The 23,711-nt window shown below is 44.2% G+C and overlaps 1 protein-coding gene and 1 long non-coding RNA gene across 3 annotated transcripts in view; one reads left to right on the top strand and one right to left on the bottom strand.

The window, feature by feature from the left end:
• The window catches only part of NAV2 (neuron navigator 2), a 773,425-nt gene that overhangs the window by 221,574 nt on the left and 528,140 nt on the right, over positions 1 to 23,711 (top strand). The gene's annotated exons all lie outside the window — the stretch shown is intronic.
• On the bottom strand, positions 10,962 to 22,949 carry LOC107967035 (uncharacterized). The gene is made up of 3 exons (XR_001707200.3): positions 22,772 to 22,949; positions 21,863 to 21,950; positions 10,962 to 11,164 (listed from the first exon to the last, which is right to left on the bottom strand). It is a non-coding gene; the product is annotated as an uncharacterized LOC107967035 (long non-coding RNA).

Consider the following 23,711-nt stretch of genomic DNA (forward strand, 5'->3'; position numbering starts at 1 on the left):
CTATTGCCGGGGACAGGATGACTGGGTGCAACTGGTTCTTTTCACTTTTGACTGTGGACTTCTTGCAGCCAAAGAAAGAAAGGCTGGCCAGTGATCCACACTGGGCGAGGATTGGAGGCCGGGGCTGTGGAAGGGAAGTGTAGTTTGCATCCTAAGTGGTGATCCCAGGGGACGACCGACCCACTAGAGAGCAAAGCTGAGGCTTTCCATGCAATGTTTTGGACCAATGTATATGGTTCCCTGAAGTCATCTTGCAGATTTATTTCTGTAATGTTCTCACATTTATTCCCTTCTCTCTTTTCCCATCAGCACTGCCCAGAGAGGTTGAGTGATTTGCCCCAGGTCACACAACTAGTAAGTGGCTGAACAGGGCATTAATTCTAGGCTTTCTGCCTCCCTGGTTTGTGAGCTTAACCATTACACTGTAGCTCTAAGACTCTTGGTGAGCCAGGCCCCTCTTTGTCCCCAGCCTCGGCCCTCAGACATCTCACTATGGCCCTTTAACCTCCAGCCCTGGAGCTTAATTCAGTCCCTCTGATAGACCACATTCTTCCTTGTCTTTAGGTCTTTCCATAGGCTATTCTGCAATCTGGAACCCATTTCCTCACTTTACCCTCTCTTTCAAAAAGAAAATCCTCCAGGAACCTACTCACAGTCATGCTCAGCTTAAAGTTCCTCCTTCTGAGGGGTCTCCCATCACTGACCTTCTCCCCAGGCTGCATACACCCTGCCTCATGCCCAGTTAGGGGCTCTGTGTACCCTCGCATCCTAACACCGATCACACGATAGTGTAACTTCATATTTCATATTCTGTCTCCCCCTGGCTGTGCACTCTCTGAGGGCAGGTGCTTGTTCACAGCTGTGATCCTGCAGCTGTTGCAGCGCCTGGCTCACAGTAGGTGCTCAGTAAATGTTGAATGGATGAAACATGAATGAGCAAGTCAGAGAACCAGTGCCTGTGCCCATTTGCCCCTGTTGTTCCCTTGGCCTGGCACATTCTTCTCCATGCTTTGGCACAAGCCACAGCTCACATTCTTCCTTTGAGTATCACTCTGTGAAGCTTAGGAGGCCACCAGGGCTGTCTTTGGGGGCTCAGAGATCTCTAGGCTCAGGCAAGGATGCCCAGTAAAAATAGTTTTTGTAGAAATGAGCTCCAGTACCGAGACCCTGAGAGAGGCTCTAGACATGAGAGACTTGGGCTGTGGAATCAATGTGAAGCCTGGGAGGATTCACACTCGAGGAAGGACATGGAGCAGGCAGAGTTAGAGGTGAGGGTGTGTCTGGAGCCCAGTTCTGGATTGTGATTGTGAGTTCTGGATGTCCAAGCTGTACAGATGGATCTTTACAGTGGCAAAGGCCAACTTGACCCAGAAGTCCAGAGCATAAGAGGCTCTCTCCTGGAACACTGTTTGTGTCAGACCCTGCTAAGCACTTCACAGACTTGATCTCATTGACTTCTTATGAAAGCACCTCCCAGGTAGGTCTAGTCCCTGTTCTTTAGTCCCCCGTTGAAGGAAGGGGAGCAAAGATGGTGAGCACTTGCCCAAGGTCTTAGTTACGTAAGGCTGAGCCAGGTCTCAGAACCCAAGTCTGTGCTGCTAACGTCACCTCCCCATTCACGTTGGCCACACTCTGAGAATGCAAAGGTGAGGTCTCTCTAATTCTAATCTAAGTGGATCTGATTAGGAGTTGTTGGGCCAAAGTCATTAACTTTCATTTCAGATGTACTGCCCTGGGTCTCCTACGCATCTTCTATGTGACAGGCAGCATTGGAAGAAAGCAAGGCTCTGTCTCACCCAGCACATGCTTTTCAGGTGCTGAGCACAGAATGCTTGGGCCCAGCACTTCAGAGAAGTCAAATGGATTCAGCTTCTGCATGGTCATGAAACTTATTATCCTGGGTGAGGGAATGATAGGTGATTTTTCTTCTTGTTCTGTACTTTTTAAATTTATAAAAATAAAATGTTTATAGTCATGGAAAAAAGTTTTAAATAATAAATAAATTAGCAAATACACCTGCAAGATGTCAAGGAGCTGTATCCCTCCCTGCCCTTGTTCATGCATTTCTCTTAGTCTGGAATGTCCTTCCCTTCCTTGTCAATACATTAATGTCTTACTCATTTTGCAGGGCTCAGCTCAAATGCAGCCTCTTCTTGATCCCATCTCAAGCTGGTTCCTTGTCTATTGTCTCTCTTCCTCACTAGAATGTAAACCCCATGAGGGCAAAGGACCTTGTCTGTCTTTTCACTGTTTTGTCCCAATATCTAAAAGAGTGTCTAGCATGTAAGAAAAACCCATAAAACTTTTTTAGTGAATAAATGAATATTCCCACATTTGATTCCTAATATCCATCTCGGTCTGTCCCATCCTGCCTTCTGTCTCAAACTATGGCAGCTGTTTCTCTCTCTCTCTATTCTCTGCTGGCCTACTTGAAAAACTTATTTCTGTGGCACCCATAGCACAGAGCTTGGTACATAATAGACCTCAGTAAATGAACGTTTGCTGTCAACTTCAAGGCAAGGAATCAGGATGCAAAGGGCTACATCTCACCCCCTTCTCTGGGGAATGAGCTGCGTTGTCAGGAACTGATTACAATGTGATGCTCCCTGGGGAGGGAGAACTGTCCCTCACCACCCAGGATGGGGAGTTATGAGATGAAATGGATCATGGAGGTTGTCCCACTGCCCCAGAGTTGCTGCTTTATAAGGAAGGAAAGTACAAAAGCACAACAAAGTCTACTAAAGCTAAATTTTGAAAGGTAAAGATGACTTTCCCCTGGGATTCAACCAGGTGGCTGTCTCACCTGAGTCTTCCTCCCAGGCAGCAGAATTACTCCTTGTAGCTATCAGGGGGAACATCTGTATTTCTTCCATCCTTCCCTTCAAATTTTGGGGCCAGCATTTTGTTTGTGGAATCACTACCTATCACTACCTACATTATTGGAGATGAGGGGATAATGGGCAACAGGAGGCAGATCTGGAGAGGCTGAATGATAGGCATCTTGGGCTCCGGAGCTGAAGACACAGATTCAAACCCTGCCTCTGCTCTGTGTGGCTGTGTGACATTAGGCAGGTAACTTAAATGCCCTGACCCTTAGTCTCTAAGATGGGAATGGTGATGATGATGATGGAATTCACCCAGGGGATGTCAAGAAGATTAGATGTAAAACACTTAACACAAAACTTGTAGGATAAAACCTAGAGGTAAATTTTCATGACCTTGGATTTGGCAATGGATTGTTAGATACAACATCAAAACCATCAGCAACAGTAGGTAAAATGGATAAGTTGGACTTTATCAAAATTAAAAACCTTTCTACACCAAAGGACAGCTTCAGACTTGGAGAAAATATTTGTAAATCATATATCTGGTAAGTCTAGTATTCAGAATATATCAAAAGCTCAATGATAAAAAAGACCTGATTAAAATAAATAAACCAATTAAAAAGTGAGCAAAGGACTTGAATAGACATTTCTCCAAAGAAGATATACAAATAGCCCAGAAGCACATGGAAAGATTCTAACGTCATTAGTCATTAGGGACAAACAAGTCAAAACCGCCATGAAATACCACTTCACACACACTAGGATGGCTACAATTTTTTAAAAAATTGAAAATAACAAGTGTTTCTGAGGACATGGGGAAATTAGAACCTTCCTATAATGCTGGTGGGAATGTAAAATGGTGCAGCCACTGCAGAAAACAGTTGATGGTATTTCAAAAAGTTAAACATAGAATTACCATATGACCCAGGAATTTTACTTCTAGGCATACACCCAAAAGAATTGAAAACAAGTGTTTAAAAAATGTGGTCATGAATGTTCATAGCAGCAGTGTTCATTATAGCCAAAAAGTGGAAACAACCCAAATGTCTATCAGCAGATTAATAGATAAACAAAGTATGGTATATCCATACAAAGGAATATTATTCAGCAATAAAAAGAAGTGAAGTACTGACAAATGCCACAACATGGATGAACTCTGAAAACGTGTTAAGTGAAAGAAGCCAGGCATAAGGTCATATATTATATGATTTCATTTCTATGAACTATCCAGAATAGGCAAATCCATGAGAGACAAAAGTAGGTTAGTTGTTGCCAGGGGCAAAGGAGAGGGCAGGAATGGCAACTGACTCCTTAATGGACACAGGCTTCCTTTTGGGATGATGAAAATGTCTTGGAACCACTTAGAAGTGAAGGCTACGCAGCATTATGAAAGTACTAAGTGTCACTGAATTGTACACTTTAGAAAACTTTTTGGCTGGGCACAGTGCCAGCCTGTAATCCCAGCACTTTGGAGGCCAAGGTGGGTGGATCACCTGATGTCAGGAGTTCAAGACCAGCCTGGCCACATAGTGAAACCCCTTCTGTACTAAAAATATAAGAATTAGCCAGGAGTGGTGGCATGCACCTGAAATCCCAGCTACTCGGGAGGCTGAGGCAGGAGAACTGCTTGAACCCAGGAGGTGGAGGTTGCAGTGAGCTGAGATTGCACCACTGCACTCCAGCCTGAGCAACAAGAGTGAGACTCCATCTCAGAAAATTAAAAAAAAAAAAAAAAAAAGTTTAATTTTATGTTATGTCAATTTTACTTTCGTTAAAAAGAAACGTGTAGCTCAGAAAAGCAGTCAGTAAATGGTGCCTTTACTGTTACTTATTATGATTATATCCCCTTCCCACTGGAAATCAGCTTTTCCCAAAGGCTGAATGATAAGATATGTTAGGAGGTCCCAAAACAGGAAGTGCAGAGATGGAAGGATGAAGGAGGAGAGGGGAGACTGTGGCAGGTTTGGTCTTTCCCAACCCTCTAAGCACTCACTGTGTTAGGGACATCCTGTGGATGAGTAGACTGGCAGGTAGAACCATCTGCCCCCTACTGCCTGGGGCAGGACCACAGGACAACACTGGCAGACACAGGGGTGCAGATGGGAAGATGCTCTTTTGGCCCAAGCCATGGACTTAGGTAGTATGGCCTGCTCCTCCCACTGCCTGGCAACACAGTCAGCTTGCCCAGGCTGCTGCCTTCCAGATGTCAGTTGAACACTCCTGACAATATGCTCCATGGCTTAGGTCAGGGTCCAGGGTCCCTGTCGCTGAACTCTAAGATCAGGGACTGGAAGAGGACTTAAAGCCCTCCGTCCCTTCTTATTTGGCAGATGGGGAAACTGAGACTTGGGGATATGGCATCAGCTTGCCATATTCCTTGCTCAGCCACCCTTCTCTGCAATAGAGATTGGAATTTTGTCATCCCTTTGCTGTAGTACTCCATCTGCAACCTTTTGGCTTCAATATTTTACATCTTGACAAAAGGACTTGACCTGGGGCAAAAGATTAAACAGGAAGCTCTGGAGTGTTCATTTTGGGGAAACAGCATGGCTTTTGGGGAAGAGCAAGAAAGCTTGGACAGCCCAGGGAACCCCATCTTGTTAGTAATAATAATGACTTCCATGTTTTTAAGGTAGTTACATGGTGGTCAGCACATAGATGCCAGAACCAGTCTGTCGGAGTTTGAACTCCAACTCTCCCACTTATGAGCTGCATGACTTTGGTTAAAAGGCTTAATTTCTCTATGCCTCATTTTCTTCATCTGTAAAATGGGAATCATAATGGTGTATATAAAAGCTTCCAGAATTTTGCCCAGCACATGGTAGGGACTTGATAAATGACAGGGATTATAATTCCTATTGCTGATATTAATTAGTATAATTACCTGAGGAAACCTATATGAATATGCTGAAGTTTGCCAAGGACCGCTTTCCAGAAACAACAAACCGCAGAACCAACAGGGTCAACAGCATGCCTTTTGAAAAACTGGCCACAAATTGCATTTTTACAAAATCTAATTTTCTCATTAACCTCTTGTTTGGGAAATGCTTTGTCTTTGAACTCATGTGAGGACTCCGTCTTGGCTCGGCAGGCGCTCCTCTGGCTTCAGGCATGAGCTTGCTGTTTCCTTTGCCTAGAACATTCTTACCTCCCACCTCCACCCAGACATCTGTGTGGCTACCTTCATCACTTCCTGCACTTCTTTTCCCAGAAGTCACCTTCTCAGTGAGCCCATCCCTGGGCACCCTGTTCAGAATCTCAGCTATCCTGCCCCTACACTTCATACCTATCTTCTCAGCTTTGCCTTTTTCTTCTTGGCACCTTGTCTGACATACTATCGTATTTATTTTGTTGGTTACCCACTCCCAACTGGAAGGTCTTTGAGGTCAGGGATTTTGACCATTTTGTTTATGATGTTTTCTCCAGCGCTCAGCACACAGCCGAGCACATAGTATGGACGCAATGACTGTGGCATGTGTGAGTATATAGGTGGGAAGGAGGATTTCCTGGCGGGATCTGATTTTAGAATTTACCTGGTACAGCTGAGCTTCACTGAGCTGCTACCCTGTGCCAGCCTCGGGCAGTGCCTGACATCTGCCATTTCACTTCATCTTCACAGAAGCCTTATGGATGGGAAAGCTAGGGCTTAGAGAGATTAAGAAACTTATCTGGTCACCAGCTTATAGGTAGGTGGTAGAGCCTGAGGACTGTGCTTTCTTCTCCTGGACAGAAAGTGCTGCCTGAGCCCTCCCCTGTACCCAGCCTGTCAGGGAGGCCTCCCTGGGTGGTTTCTGAGCTGGCTGCTTTGCAGGGCTAGAAGGCCCATCCCTCCTCACCTGCCTGTGTCTGTGGGAGGCTCTTGGCAAGGGTGCTGTGTCAGGCGGCCCAAGTGCTTTCAGCACTTGGGGGTGGCAGGCTAATTAACTGGCCTGCTGAGCAGCTGGTGGATGACTGGGGATTGTCTGAAGTCTGCCTAGAACCGTGGCCTGGGGCAGGGCTCCTTCCAGCAACTTCCCTGGAGAGCTGGCTGCAAGGCAGGGCCAAACCAGCCATCATGATAGTGTGAAGGGCATTTTCTGTCAAAAGAGGATGTTGGACAAGAGTTGGAAAGACTTGAGTTCTGATCCTGGCTTTGCCACTAGCTAGTTGTATAAAACTGAGCAAGTTACTGAGCATTCCTGGTTCCCACTGCTTACCAAATGGGAGCAGTAATCATGCTTACCTCCCAAACTTGTTGGGAAAATATATGCAATGTGATTAGCCCAGGTGCAAAAATAAATGTTAGATATTTTATGTTTATTATGATTTATTATTAGCTACAGCCCCCCTCATCTGTAAAATGAGAGGTTTCATTCAGTAATCACAGGCCTGGCACTATTGAGCAGTAGGTGCTCAATAAATGTTAATTCCCTTCCTAGTCCCTTATTCTTCCTTTAGCATCAGATTCCTGGCCTGTGTTGTCCCTGGGGCTCCAACACTCCTGGCCCTGGCCTATAGGTTTTCTGTGGGCTCATGGGTAATGAGCCATCTTCCCAGGGCAGTGGGGCTAAGTGCTTTGGTGGACATTTTGGAGCCATTGTATTAGAAACCCCCTCTTTTTCCTTCTTTACTTCCTTCCTTCCATCCCGTTTATTTTTGTTGATCACCTATTAAGTGCCAAACATAGCGAATACAGCTGTGAGCAAGACAAGGTTCCTGCTACCGTGGAGCATAGGTCCAGTTAGAATTAGGTAGAGAGAAAGGAAATGAACAACCATGCAAGAAAATAAACTCTTTGAAAAGTAGAAAATAGAATGGTGGAACAGAAAGTGATGAGTGTGGGGAGAATAGCAAAGCCACCTTAGATGGGGAGTCAGGGAAGACATCACAAAGGAAACAACATTTGAAGCAGGACTTGAAAGATCAGAACAGGCCAACCATACTCAGTTGGGCGAAGGGGTTTCCTGCTGAGGAAATAGCACAGGCGAAGGCCCTGAGGAGGGATGGAGCTTAGCTGGTGCCCCTATACTTCCTAATGGGAAGTGCCCAGTAAAGACACAGCTTTGCACTTCCAGCCCAGGCAAAGCAATCAGCCTGCATCTTCAAGGGTTGGCTGCACTTAAGATCCGGGGTGCTGCCAGGATGTTCTTTTTGCAGTTAATTTGCTGCAACTGGCAGAGGTTAATCATGTCCACATTCCTCAAGGCCCCTGCCAAAGCTGGCCCTTCTCACAGATGCTGGTTTAAATTAGAGGGGTTCTTTGCAGCAGACTAGATTTAGCAGTGATTAACCCCAAACTGGTCCTATTGCCTTGCCCTCCTGATGGGCAGGTGGAAGCATGCTGGGCGAGGCTGGCATCTAGCACAGGCGGTAGATGCTTGCTCTTGCCATTGCAATGAGAAAGGAGCCCATCAGCTCTCCTTCTAAGCCTGGGCTCCTACAGCAGCCAGAATGCCAGTCAGACCCACTGGTTTCCCATCCACGGTGCTCCACGCCTGGCCCTAGCCTTGCTCTTGCCTCTTCCTTGCTGTGCACATTCCTGCTCCACTCCACACCTTTGCCTGCCTTGTCTCTGTACCTGCAGGAGAAGCTCTACTCATTTTTCCAGACTGTGCTCAGATTCTACCCCCCTATACAAGTACTTCCTCAGACACCCCTGGGGAAATTCACCTTTTCTTCGCCATTCTTCTAGTTTCTCTTTGCACATAAGCCCTTTAAGGCATTGGTCATCATCTATATTGTGTTGGGGAGACTGAGTTCCAACTAAAGTGGGAGCTCCTGATGGCCAGGGATCCATGTCGTTCATCTCTGCAGCTACAGGACCTAGCATGAGCTTTGGCATCTCATTCATTCAGCAAATGTGTATTGAAGGTCACTGTACCAGGCACTATGAGAGGTAAGGGAATCACAGCTGTGGACAAGGTGTGTTCCCTAGTTTTAAGTTGTTCCTAGCAAAGAGGCCATTGTAACCCAGAGGGCTGAGCAGATTACGGTGTGGACTCTAATAGATGCCCAGTTGAGCCTGGGTGGTTCAGGATGGCTTTTTTAACTCATACAGAGTGAGGAATCTGAGGCTCAAAGGAGTGAAATAACTGGCCCAAGATCTCACATCTAGTGTATGGCAGAAAAAGTGCTCAAATCCAGGCCTAAGTGCCCTTTGCACACAGCCATTTGTGGAATGGGTCCTCCTCTGTCTACACTCTCCATTCCAAGCTAGCATACTCCTTTCTGATCCTCAGCCACAAAATAAACAGGTAAGGGATCAGACCCACTTGGCCAGAGACTGGGCAGCCTTGCCGCATTCTGATGCAAAAATCTGTTTTCAAGCTACTTCAAACTTCTGATGGTTCTTGAAGTCATAGAGAGGCTTTCAGCTGAATCCAAGGCAAGCGAACAGATTTCCCATCTGCAGGGTATTTTGAAACCACTCGCTTCTTACTCATGTTTTATTTGTTTGTTTTTCTATTGCAAAAATAATGCATACTAATTGTAGAGAATTTGGGGAGAAATAAAAATCACCCATAATTCCACCACCCAGAAATAACCATTGTTACTATTTTGGTATATTGAGATAGTTATTTGGGGATATTACTTAGAAATTGCTATAATATATAATTGCTGTTTATTAATTTATGCAAATACATGAATATGATTAACTTGTATATATTTAGCTTGTTGTAAAACTTACACATTCCGGTGCCTGGAAATTTCAAAGATCTGCTGCTCCCAAAGAGAGCTCTTAAACCTAATCCTGTATGGTCCTTTTCATGTGAATAACATATATCTGTTTCCCTCCCTGTCTTCTCTACCAGTCTGTGGGCTTCAGAAGGGAACCCTGAGCCTTTCTCATCATTCCCTCTTCAGTACACAGTGCATAGCAGACACACAGCATTGGATGGAATGGATGTGTCTGTGGCCTGGGAAGGTGTCCTGGGGTCCTTCCATTTGGCTGTCTTAGGCTGAGTGGTGCTGGTTATATATTTCTAAGGACAGCTCCCCCTTCTCTACTTTAATTCCTTTGTTCACTAAGGAATTAAAGTATCTTACAGCAGGAATTTGTCTTTTACTTCAAGGAATCCCTGGGTTCCAGGAAGTGCCTTGCACAATGAAAGCCCTCAATCCATGTTTGTAAAAGCCTGAATGACCGGAATAATGCCACTGTTTGGTAAATAGTGTGCATGGATTATCACCACAGCCCTATGATGTGGGTCTAAGCATATCTTTATTTATCACATGAGGAAACTGAGGCTCAGAGAACTTAAGCAGCTTGTCCAACGTCCGTGTGTTGCTAACTGGCGAAAGCCAAATGTGTGGTCAGCCTTCATCACTGTTCTATTTGCTTCCTTCATGGGGCTCCTTTTCAGATACCTGTCCTCAGATACCCACCTGGCGAAGGAACCTGTTGGCTCGCGCCCCTTCACTTTTCTAAGGCAGGGTGAAATACCACAAGGGTGGGGCCGCTGACAGGGAAGATCTGCCGTGAGGGCGCAGCCATCTGTGTGAGCCACCTGGCCTCTGGGCCCTGACCCCAGCTCCTCCTGGGCCCCCTAGATGTGCAGTGTAGCCACTTCTCCCTCTGTGTCCTTCACCACCTATCTTTTTCACAGCTCTGTTTCCCCTCTTGTCAGCAGATCTCTCAACAAAATGTTTTCCATCACTGCTGCCTATTTTTAGCCCTTTTATCGCAGTTATTTCCTTTGGTAAATAGCTTCCTGGCATGGGGTGAGCAGCCTAACTCGGGAGCCAGCAAGCACTGTGTGGATGGGGGTGTGGGTTGTGTGGGCATCTGGGGTGAGAGGGAAGAATTGAGGAGCCATGGACCAGGCCCCACCATTGGGGGCTGCTTTCTGTTCCAATGGTGGCAGCAGCAGCAGGAGCAAGATGCTCATTCATTCCATTTCAATTCGTTAAAACCATTCTTTGAGAAGGCAGCATGTGCACAGGCCTCGGAAGCAGACAATCAGCGACAGGCGCCCAAAATAGACTCAAAATCAGCAGCATTTTGTTTTGCTCAAGGCTTTTCATGCCTGCAAGGGGAGGAAAGAAAGGATCCAGAGCATTTTCTGCTTCCAAACACACATCTATTTTACAATAAGACAAATGACTCGTATTCCTCCTATTAAATCCAGCAGCGTCCCCTCCCCACCACCCCTTCTCTGAAGCCCTCGCCAGCATTTCCTTTTGTGGCTGTAAGAGAAGCAAATAGCAGTTCACGCATCTCCAGTGCAGAGTGCCTCTGCCTCCTCCGGCTCTGCCTGCGAGCTGGGCTTTTACAAGCTGAGATTTTCATAAATTAACGCTGCGCGTGCTGCTGTAGCTGCTGTAATGGCTTTCCAGAAGGTGCTGTGAGCCAGGCCCTGCTGGAGAGAAATGAGCCAGTGATTTGCTAGTAGAAGGCTCTTGGCCACAGTCAGAGGTTAAGCCAGGCAGTTGCAGATGTCCTGGGCTGCTCTCTGAGTGCAGCCTGATGTCATTGAGCCTCTAGAAGGGACATCGACTTGGGAGATTCACTGGTGACCAAGGAGGCCACACATGCAGGGGGTGAGTCCCAGTGGGAGAATGGGATGCCTGGACTCCAGTTCTGGCCCTGCTCTGTGGTGACATTGTGACATTGTCCAGCCACCATCCCCTGGAGGTCAGTTCCTCCTAGTATACACTCTGAGTACACTAATACCTCCCATTTGTAGTACTTACAAAATGGGAATTTACACTTATTTGTGCATTATGTTGACCATCTAGGTCAGGGGTCTGCATATTTAGGCTTGTGTGCCAAATCTCGCCATAGCATTGATTATACATTATCTATGGTTGTTTTTTACACTACAGGGCAGGGTTGAGCAGTTGTCATGCAGAGTGGATGACCCTAAAGCCTAAAATATCTACCCTCTGGCTCTCGACAGGAAAGGTTTGCTACCTTTGGTCTAAGTGGTGAGTCCCAGGAGAGCAGAAACCCCTCTGAGAGGTTTAGGGACATGTTCACACACCCAAGATTACTCAGCTAGTAAGTGGCCTAGATGTAAATGTGTGTGTGTGTAAGTTTCAACATCCAGGACTATCAGGGAAGTGATCAGTGCAATGTGTACAAGTAGAGCCAGAATTTGACAAAGAAAGAAATCTCTCCCAAGAATAAAAGCCATATGATGTGTACGTAGGTGGGTAAGCTCAGTGCCTGACTTAATGTTTCTGAGCAAGGAGTCTATTCAGGCAGACTCTCCACCACTTCTGAGCTGTGTGGCCTTGGGAAAGTTTTTAACCTCTCTAAGCCTCAGCTGTCTCAATTGTCAAATGGATATAATAAGACTTATTTTGCAGGACTATTATGAGAATTCAGCATGATAATTTAAGTAAATGCTTAACATGGTTCCTGGCAAATATTAGGGATTCTCTCCCAGGCCTGGTTCCCTTCATTGGTTCCCACTGCTAGTGACAAACCCTTCCTTGGTCTTCGTCTATCTGTCCTTCATAACACAGCTCAAGTAGCTGGACAGAGACGGAGAAAGGGCCCTGACAGTCATGGGTGGCAACTGATTATAGAGGATGAAGTGTTTTAGAATCACTAGACCTAAGTTCAAATCTTGACCCTACTACTCACTGAACCAGATCATCTTGAATATGTTGATTTACCTTTCCAAGCCTTGCTTTTCTCCTCTGGAAGATAGGAAGGAAATAGACACTTCGTTGTAAGGCAATAAGAAAGAGTAAATGCAATGATATGTGTTAGGTATTTAGAGCAGAACCTGGAATTCAGTAAGTGTACATAGTAAGCACCCAACAAATGTTAGTTGTTATTCCCCTCCTACATGACCTGGTCTAGGTAGATTCTAGCTTTTCTGGAATTCTCATGGGAATGATTGGCTTTGAGCATCTCTAGGCCCCTCTTGGACACCACCTTGGAGACAAGAGGCTCTGAGAAGGCCTCTGTCCTGTCTCACTTAAGTGGAAAGTACTATAAAACCCAGAGGCCCAGCATGTTAAACCAGCCCAGCTATGATCCTGGCATGGGGACCAAACAGTCTTTGAAAATATGTGTTTTCCTAGATAAAACCTCTAATTGGACAATTGTATCTTTTGGCCTTATGCAGACTTTATGACTTTGAAAGCTGTTAAACGGAAAGCTCTATGAATGGGATATATTTATTTCTGTGGCAATCTGACTGGTGCTGTTGACCCAACCGGGGGGTGGGGCTTCCAGGACTTGCTAATTTCTCTTTGCCAGGCGGCTGTTACTGTGCCTGTACCCTCGGAGAGCCACAGCCAGTTGTCACCAAAACCCAGATGAGGGGCTTCTGGCTGCCTAAAAGATTGACCTGTAGCCAGATTGATTTCCCAGGAAAAGAACATGGTGCTTGGGAATTTCTCTGGGAAGTATCACATTTTTCTTTCTTTTTTTTTTTTAATTTATGAAGAAGACATTTATTTTTTACAGTTATGGAGGCTGAGAAGTCCAAGATCAAGGGGCCCCATTTGGACTCTATGAAAAGTCCAAAGGTAGCTCAAGGCATTACATGGTGAGGGGCTGAGTGTGCTTGCTCAGGTCTCTCTTCCTCTTCTTGCAAAGCACCAGTCCCACTCCCATGATAACCCATTAATCCATGAATCTCTCAATACTGCCACATTGGGGGTTAAATTTCAACATGAGTTTTGCAGGGAATGAATATTCAAACCATAGCAGCTACCATTTATTGAGTGTTTATTGTGTACCAGGCACTATCTTAGGCAATTTGATTTATTTTCTTGTCAGTCAGCATTTCAGTTGTTTCCACTTTTTTGCTATTATGGGGAGTACTGCATAGACCTTCTTGAACATTGTCTTCATGGGCATGTGAACAAGATTTTCTCTTGGGAATACACTTAGGAGTAAAACTGCTGAGTAGAAGGTATGTGAATGTTCAACTTTACCAGCAATGCAAAATTATTTTTCAAAGTGACTGTAATAATTTATCCTCCCACCAGAATGTGTAAGCCTACTTATAGGATACTCATCCTATCCTACATTTGGTTCTTATTTTTCCTAAGCTGATGAATACAAAATAGCATTTTGGCTGGATATGTATTTCTCTGATTACTAACAAGGTGGATAATCTCTTCTTATATTAATTGGCCACATGTGTCTCCTTTTCTGTGAGATGTCTGTTCATGTCTTTTACCCAGTTTCCTATTGAATTGTTTGCTTTATCTTGTCGATTTGTAGGAGTTCCTTATATTTTGTATACTAATCTGTAGGTTGTTATATAATTGCAAGTATCTTCTTCCTGCATGTGACTTGGCTTTTTTACTTTCTTTAAAGTATTCTTAGCATAAGTTCTTGGTTTTAATGGCGTTGACTTATCAATCTCCTCTTTAATGATTAGCACTCTTTGTATCTTGCTTAACAAATTTCTCTCAATCTCCTTTAATTTCTTTTGAAAGTTTAAATTTAAAGTTTTTTTTATTATTATACTTTAAGTTTTAGGGTCCATGAGCACAACGTGCAGGTTCGTTACATATGTATACATGTGCCATGTTGGTGTGCTGCACCCGTTAACTCGTCATTTAACATTAGGTACATCTAATGCTATCCCTCCCCTCTCCCCCACCCCACAACAGGCCCCAGTGTGTGATGTTCCCCTTCCTGTGTCCATGTGTCTCATTGTTCAATTCCCACCTATGAGTGAGAACATGCGGTGTTTGGTTTTTTGTCCTTGCGATAGTTTGCTGAGAATGATGGTTTCCAGCTTCATCCATGTGCCTACAAAGGACATGAACTCATCCTTTTTTATGGCTGCATAGCATTCCATGGTGTATATGTGCCACATTTTCTTAATCCAGTCTATCATTGTTGGACATTTGGGTTGCTTCCAAGTCTTTGCTATTGTGAATAGTGCTGCAATAAACATGGTGTGCATGTGTCTTCATAGCAGCATGATTTATAATCCTTTGGGTATATACCCAGTAATGGGATGGCTGGGTCAAATGGTATTTCTAGTTCTAGATCCATGAGGAATTGCCACACTGACTTCCACAATGGTTGAACTAGTTTACAGTCCCACCAACAGTGTAAAAGTGTTCCTATTTCTCCACATCCTCTCCAGCTCCTGTTGTTTCCTGACTTTTTAATGATCGCCATTCTAACTGGTATGAGATGGTGTCTCATTGTGGTTTTGATTTGCATTTCTCTGATGGCCAGTTATGATGAGCATTTTTTCATGTGTTTTTTTGGCTGCATAAATGTCTTCTTTTGAGAAGTGTCTGTTCATATCCTTCACCCACTTTTTGATGGGGTTGTTTGTTTTTTTCTTGTAAATTTGTTGGAGTTCATTGTAGATTCTGGATATTAGCCCTTGGTCAGATGAGTAGATCGCAAAAATTTTCTCCCATTCTTTAGGTTGCCTGTTCACTCTGATGGTAGTTTCTTTTGCTGTGCAGAAGCTCTTTAGTTTAATTAGATCCCATTTGTCAATTTTGGCTTTTGTTGCCGTTGCTTTTGGTATTTTAGACATGAAGTGCTTGCCCATGCCTATGTCCTGAATGGTATTGCCTAGGTTTTCTTCTAGGGTTTTTATGGTTTTAGGTCTAATATTTAAGTCTTTAATCCATCTTGAATTAATTTTTGTATAAGGTGTAAGGAAGGGATCCAGTTTCAGCTTTCTGCATATGGCTAGCCAGTTTTCCTAGCACCATTTATTAAATAGGGAATCCTTTTACCATTTCTCGTTTTTTTCAGGTTTGTCAAAGATCAGATAGTTGTAGATATGCGGCATTATTTTTGAGGGCTCTGTTCTGTTCCATTGGTCTATATCTCTGTTTTGGTACCAGTACCATGCTGTTTTGGTTACTGTAGCCTTGTTGTAGTATAGTTTGAAGTCAGATAGCGTGATGTCTCCAGCTTTGTTCTTTTGGCTTAGGATTGACTTGCCAATGCGGGCTCTTTTTTGGTTCCATATGAACTTTAAAGTAGTTTTTTCCAATTCTGTGAAGAAAGTCATTGGTAGCTTGATGGAGATGGCATTGAATCTATAAATTACCTTAGGCAGTATGGCCATTTTCACGATATTGATTCTTCGTAACCATGAGCATGAAATGTTCTTCCATTTGTTTGTATCCTCTTTTATTTCATTGAGCAGTGGTTTGTAGTTCTCCTTGAAGAGGTCCTTCACATCCCTTGTAAGTTAGATTCCTAGGTATTTTGTTCTCTTTGAAGCAATTGTGAATAGGAGTTCACTCATGATTTGGCTCTCTGTTTGTCTGTTATTGGTGTATAAGAATGCTTGTGATTTTTGCACATTGATTTTGTATCCTGAGACTTTGCTGAAGTTGCATGTCAGCTTAAGGAGATTTTGGGCTGAGACGATGGGGTTTTCTAGATATACAATCATGTCATCTGCAAACAGGGACAATATGACTTCCTCTTTTCCTAACTGAATACCCTTTATTTCCTTCTCCTGCCTGATTGCCCTGGCCAGAACTTCCAACACTATGTTGAATAGGAGTGGTGAGAGAGGGCATCCCTGTCTTGTGCCAGTTTTCCAAGGGAATGCTTCCAGTTTTTGCCCATTCAGTGTGATATTGGCTGTGGGTTTGTCATAGATAGCTCTTATTATTTTGAGATATGTCCCATCAATACCTAATTTATTGAGAGTTTTTAGCATGAAGGGTTGTTGAATTTTTTTGAAGGCCTTTTCTGCATCTATTGAGATAATCATGTGGTTTTTGTTGTTGGTTCTGTTTATATGCTGGATTACGTTTATTGATGTGCATATGTTGAACCAGCCTTGCATCCCAGGGATGAAGCCCACTTGATCGTGGTGGATAAGCTTTTCGATGTGCTGCTGGATTCGGTTTGCCAGTATTTTACTGAGGATTTTTGCATCAATGTTCATCAGGGATATTGGTCTAAAATTCTCTTTTTTTGTTGTGTCTCTGCCTGGCTTTGGTATCAGGATGATGCTGGCCTCATAAAATGAGTTAGGGAGGATTCCCTCTTTTTCTATTGATTGGAATAGTTTCAAAAGAAATGGTACCAGCTCCTCCTTGTACCTCTGGTAGAATTCAGCTGTGAATCCGTCTGGTCCTGGACTTTTTTTGGTTGATAAGCTAGTAATTATTGCCTCAATTTCAGAGCCTGTTATTGGTCTATTCAGAGATTCAACTTCTTCCTGGTTTAGCCTTGGGAGAGTGTATGTATCGAGGAATTTATCCATTTCTTCCAGATTTTCTAGTTTATTTGCATAGAGGTGTTCATAATATTCTCTGATGGTATTTTGTATTTCTGTGGGATCGGTGGTGATATTCCCTTTATCATTTATTATTGGGTCTATTCGATTCTTCTCTCTTTTCTTCTTTATTAGTCTTGCTAGCGGTCTGTCGATTTTGTTGATCTTTGCAAAAAACCAGCTCCTGGATTCATTGATTTTTTGAAGGGTCTTTTGTGTCTCCATTTCCTTCAGTTCTGCTTTGATCTTAGTTATTTCTCGCCTTCTGCTAGCTTTTGAATGTGTTTGCTCTTGCTTCTCTAGTTCTTTTCATTGTGATGTTAGGTTGTCAATTTTAGATCTTTCCTGCTTTCTCTTGTGGGCATTTAGTGCTATAAATTTCCCTCTACATGCTGCTTTGAATGTGTCCCAGAGATTCTGGTATGTTGTGTCTTTGTTCTCATTGGTTTCAAAGAACATCTTTATTTCTGCCTTCATTTCGTTATGTACCCAGTAGTCGTTCAGGAGCAGGTTGTTCAGTTTCCATGTAGTTGAGCTAGTTTGAGTGATTTTCTTAATTTTGAGTTCTAGTTTGATTGCACTGTGGTCTGAGAGACAGTTTGTTATAATTTCTGTTCTTTTACATTTGCTGAGGAGTGCTTTACTTCCAACTACGTGGTCAATTTTGGAATAGGTGTGGTGTGGTGCTGAAAAGAATGTATATTCTGTTGATTTGGGGTGGAGAGTTCTGTAGATGTCTATTAGGTCCGCTTGGTGCAGAGCTGAGTTCAATTCCTGGATATCCTTTTTAACTTTCTGTCTCATTGATCTGTCTAATGTCGACAGTGGGGTGTTAAAGTCTCCCATTATTATTGTGTGGGAGTCTAAGTCTCTTTGTAGGTCTCTAAGGACTTGCTTCATGAATCTGGGTGCTCCTATATTGGGTGCATATATATTTAGGATAGTTAGCTCTTCTTGTTGAATTGATCCCTTTACCATTATGTAATGGCCTTCTTTGTCTCTTTTGATCTTTGTTGGTTTAAAGTCTGTTTTATCAGAGACTAGGATTGCAACCCCTGCCTTTTTTTGTTTTCCATTTGCTTGGTAGATCTTCCTCCATCCCTTTATTTTGAGCCTATGTGTGTCTCGACACATGAGATGGGTTTCCTGAATACAGCACACTGATGGGTCTTGACTCTTTATCCAATTTGCCAGTCTGTGTCTTTTAATTGGAGCATTTAGCCCATTTACATTCAAGGTTAATATTGTTGTGTATGAATTTGATCCTGTCATTATGATATTAGCTGGTTATTTTGCTCCTTAGTTGATGCGGTTTCTTCCTAGCCTCGATGGTCTTTACAATTTGGTGTGTTTTTGCAGTGGCTGGTACCGGTTTTTCCTTTCTGTGTTTAGTGCTTCCTTCAGGAGCTCTTTTAGGGCAGGCCTGGTGGTGACAAAATCTCTCAGCATTTGCTTGTCTGTAAAGGATTTTATTTCTCCTTCACTTATGAAGCTTAGTTTGGTTGGATATGAAATTCTGGGTTGAAAATTCTTTTCTTTAAGAATGTTGAATAATTGGCCCCCACTTTCTTCTTGCTTGTAGAGTTTCTGCTGAGAGATCAGCTGTTAGTCTGACGGGCTTCCCTTTGAGGGTAACCCGACCTTTCTCTCTGGCTGCCCTTAACATTTTTTCCTTCATTTCAACTTTGGTGAACCTGACAATTACGTGTCTTGGAGTTGTTCTTCTCGAGGAGTATCTTTGTGGCATTCTCTGTATTTCCTGAATTTGAATATTGGCCTGCCTTGCTAGATTGGGGAAGTTCTCCTGGATAATATCCTGCAGAGTGTTTTCCAACTTTGTTCCATTCTCTCCGTCACTTTCAGGTACACCAATCAGACGTAGATTTGGTGTTTTCACATAGTCCCATATTTGTTGGAGGCTTTATTCATTTCTTCTTATTCTTTTTTCTCTAAACTTCTCTTCTCACTTCATTTCATTCATTTATCTTCCATCACTGATACCCTTTCTTCCAGTTGATTGAATCAGCTACTGCGGCTTGTGCATTCGTCACATAGTTCTCGTGCCATGGTTTTCAGCTCCATGAGGTCCTTTAAGGACTTTTCTGCATTGGTTATTCTAGTTAGCCATTTGTCTAATTTTTTTTCAAGGTTTTTAACTTCTTTGCCATGGGTTCGAACTTCCTCCTTTAGCTCAGAGTAGTTTGATCGTCTGAAGCCTTCTTTTCTCAACTCATCAAAGTCATTCTCTGTCCAGCTTTGTTCCGTTGCTGGTGAGGAGCTGCGCTCCTTTGTAGGAGCATTTTTTCTGCTCTGTTTTTCCCCCATCTTTGTGGTTTTATCTACCTTTGGTCTTTGATGATGGTGACGTACATATGTGGTTTTGTTGTGGATGTCCTTTCTGTTTGTTAGTCTTCCTTCTAACAGTCAGGACCCTCAGCTGCAGGTCTGTTGGAGTTTGCTGGAGGTCCACTCCAGACCCTGTTTGCCTGGGTATCAGCAGCGGAGGCTGCAGAACAGCGGATATTGGTGAACAGCAAATGTTGCTGCCTGATCGTTCCTCTGGAAGTTTTGTCTCAGAGGAGTACCCAGCCGTGTAAGGGTCAGTCTGCCCCTCCTGGGGGGTGCCTCCCAGTTAGGCTACTCGGGGGTCAGGGACCCACTTGAGGAGGCAGTCTGTCCGTTCTCAGATCTCCAGCTGCGTGCTGTGGGAACCACTACTCTCTTCAAAGCCGTCAGTCAGGGACATTTAAGTCTGCAGAGGTTTCTGCTGCCTTTTGTTTGGCTATGCCCTGCCCCTAGAGGTGGAGTCTACAGAGGCAGTCAGGCCTCCTTGAGCTGAGGTGGGCTTCACCCAGTTCGAGCTTCGCGGCCGCTTTGTTTACCTACTCAAGCCTCAGCAATGGTGGGCATCCCTCCCCCAGCCTCGCTGCTGCCTTGCAGTTTGATCTCAGATTGCTGTGCGAGCAATGAGCAAGGCTCTGTGGTCATAGGACCCTCCAAGCCAGGTGCAGGATATAATCTCTTGGTGTGCCGTTTGCTAAGACCATTGGAAAAGCACAGTATTAGGGTGGGAGTGACCCAATTTTCCAGGTGCTGTCTGTCACCCCTTTCTTTGACTAGGAAAGGGAATTCCCTGACTCCTTGCACATCCCGGGTGAGGCGATGCCTTGCCCTGCTTTGGCTCACGCTCGGTGAGCTGCACCCACTGTCCTGTACCCAGTGTCCAACACTCCTCAGTGAGATGAACCCAGTACTTCAGTTGGAAACGCAGAAATCACCCATCTTCTGTGTCGCTCATGCAAGGAGCTGTAGACTGGAGCTGTTCCTATTCAGCCACCTTGGCTCCCAGCTCCACATTTTTCTCTAAAAGATTGAAAGTTCATTTTATCAGGGCTTTTTGGTCCTCATAGAAAACTCTTATGGTCTGGGTTGAAAGCATCTGACTTCAAGGGTTAATTCATGGCTGATGAATATTTTCTTTGGGTACCCAATCCCAAGGGCTCTTCTGAAAGTAAGCAATGGAGCTACAAAGACATTTCCAGACCAAAGTCACAATGAGACTGACTGCACACAGAAAATATGTTAATTAGGATAACACAAGCTTCTATAACAAGAAGGTACCACAATGTATAAAGGCACAAACACAATAGAAATTTAGTTCTCATCCACATTTTAGTCCAAGGCTAATATTTCTAGTCAGTGGATAGCTCTTCTCCACCCAATGATTCAGGAATCCAGCCTTGAGGCCATAAAAAATTAAATGTGATATGCAAATAGAGTGCCATTGGGTCTAGTACCTGGTCAACCATGAGGGCTGTCACTGTCTTTGTCTGCAAATCTCTTGCCCTTAGATCAGTGTCTAGCATGTAATAGGTGCTCAGTAAATGTTTGTGAAAGAAATGAATGAATGATTATCCTACTAGTTCTATTCCTTTCTTCCCTGACTTGGGTCACCTGACAGAAAAGCCAAATTCCTGGTCAACTATTTCGGGCCACTTCAAAGGTACGTCTGTTGACCCCAGAGTCCACTGGTTAGTCAAATGTTCCTCCTCCTGCTCCCACAAAATCCTGAATTAGTTACTCATCCATTTTACAAATTGATTTTATTAAAGAGAAATTTAAAATTATATGAATTTGGGAGTATCCAAAACAATCTGGTGTATGGATATTTTACCCAAGGATCTCTGATTAGAGTTTCCCTTAGAGGGCATCTAGGCCCGCAGCTGCAAAAATGACCCAGCTTGTGAGCCAACCCACTTGGCAGTGGCTTCCTGAAGATGAATTCTGAAGGCAAGCATGCTGTGATTGATTAGTAATGTCTGCCATAGGCAGAGAAAAGGAAAATGATAAACAAAGTCCTGTGTAACCTGCTAGACCCTATCAAGTCTAAGATCCTCATATGTATAGGGCTGAGGTTCAAAGAGAAGAAGTGGTACACAACTACCATTGGAGACATAGGTTGGAGGGCCTAGAAGGTCATTGGAGGCAGAATGAAAAAGGATAGAAAATGGTGGAAGGTCTGTTGGAAAATTCTCTTAGAAATAAAGAATTTAATAGAGCTAACTGCTAGGAACAAGCCAACGATGGTAGCTATCTCTAAGAAAAAAGAAAGGAGTCAGAGCATGGGGTGTGATGTGGTTTGGAATCTTGCTGGGCTTGGTCAACCTCATTTGTGCCAGGTTAGAGGGGGAAAAAGAAGCCTGCTGTCCTTGCCCATGTTTCCTTCTGCATATCATAAGGTAGTTTCATGAACTCAATGGGCAATAGGTAGATGGCTGGGGTTCTCCTAGGCCTCTGGGATGCCTCCCATGGAGATCTGGGCACAGAGGGCACCGTCCAGCCCCTGAGCACCACGACTCACCATACCTGGTCCTTCCTCTGTGCCTCCTCTGTGCTGGTTCCTGGGGGTCCAGAGACATTGAATCACGGCCCTCAACCCAGGTGAGCTCACAGTCTAGAGGGAGACAGAGAAGTCCTGTATTTCTTGGATCCTAAGATGATATGGTTACAAAACATTTTATCAATTTAATGACAGAATTTCAGGAAGACAAAAAAAACAAACAAAAAACCAACCAACCAACCAAACGAACAAACAAACAAAAAAACCTCCCAGCTTAACCAGAGGCAGATTGTAGGAGCTATCCTGACTTTACCAAAGGAAAAATGGGACCACCTGCATGATTTTTAATCAAGGAAATAAATTCAATCAGTGGTTACAATTCAGTGATCTGTGCTGTGATGTGGAGAGTGCTGGGGAAGGTGTGGTTGATTCTGCCTTGGAAGGGAGGTCAGGAAGGTCAGGGCCCTGGAAAAAGGATATTTGAGGAGGAGTACACCAGGCTGACAAAGCGGGAAAGGGATTTCCAGCAGTGGGAATGGCATGGTCAAAGGAACAGGGCATATCTGTATCCACAATAGCAAGAGCATGTGTAGGTGAGCCTGGATAGACAGCATGCAAATGGTGAAGGGCCTCTATGTATCTAGAGCAGCAGGTGGGAAGTGAGGCTCCAGCCAAGAGAGAGCCACAGCCCCTTTCAGAATGGGGGCCTAGAAGCCGATCAGCCATCACAGCTCCATCTCCTTCAGCTGCTCCCAGCGTGGGAGCACAGATGCTTGGTAACCAAGGGATGGTCTATTTAAAGCCACCTGTAAGTTGGTTCCAGAAGGCACACTGTAGGGTAGAGAAGGAGAGAGGGAAGGGGAATGTCAGGAGGAAGAAGCATGCAAGAGGGCTCAGGAGGCGGGATTCCAGCCTAGGCTCAGCCCTGAGCTCACCGTGGGGCCTGGGGCAAGTTCCTGCCTCTCTCTGTGCCTCAACTTCCTCAGTCTTGTGTAGTGGTGAATTGTGTAGGCTCAGGAACCAGCTGTGTGGGTCCCAGGCTAGGCTTCCTCGCTTGTGATCTGCGAGCATTGGTCAAATTACTTAACCACTGTGCCGACGTTTTCTCCTCTGTAAAACTGAGATAATAATAGTACCTAGCTTTTAGAGCTGCTGCGAGGATTAGATGAGGTAATGCATGTAAAGCATTTATAACGGTTCCTGGCACACACTAAACACTCAAAATCAGCTATTTTTAAAATTATGATATGATGATGGTGTTGGACTAGCTTAGTGGGTTTAAAACCTTAAACCTTGGAATCTTTCTCCTAACAGATTTGGAACTTCAGTGGGTGAAAAAGGTCACATTGAGCTCTTCTGGCTGGAAGGTGGAGACCCTGAGTCTTGCCACTTTAGCATCCCCCTTACCCAGGACTGCCTCCCAGCTCCCCGCACCCCAGGCACCTCTGCAGAACCTTTAAGCTCCAGGAAACCCAGATTAAAAGCAATTGTCCCAGAGGATCTCTGAGGTCCTTTTCGGTTGCTCCTTTTAATCCAATTCTTGCTTCAGAAGCTTGAGTTTATATCTGGAAAAGCTGTCTTTTACAGCTCAAAATCCATTTTCCAAAAGCATCAACTGAGCCAGGCCCTGGGGGACAGTGTGATAAAGGCAAACCAAGGCAGATATGGAGAAGTGAGGAAGGTATTTGAGCAACAATCCTGACTGCAAAAGCTCACAAACAACCAAATACCACCATTATGGTTTTTTCTTTAAGTCAATACATTTTTATTTAAGGAATTTTACATGTTGTGATTCGTTCTACTGCCCATCAGGGTCATCTTAGTTCCTCCAAATCTTGAGTCAAGATTTATCTTCAAGATAGGCCTTTCTAGAGA

Source organism: Pan troglodytes, chromosome 9 (genome assembly GCF_028858775.2).
Source record: "Pan troglodytes isolate AG18354 chromosome 9, NHGRI_mPanTro3-v2.0_pri, whole genome shotgun sequence".
Classification (NCBI taxonomy): Eukaryota; Metazoa; Chordata; class Mammalia; order Primates; family Hominidae; genus Pan; species Pan troglodytes.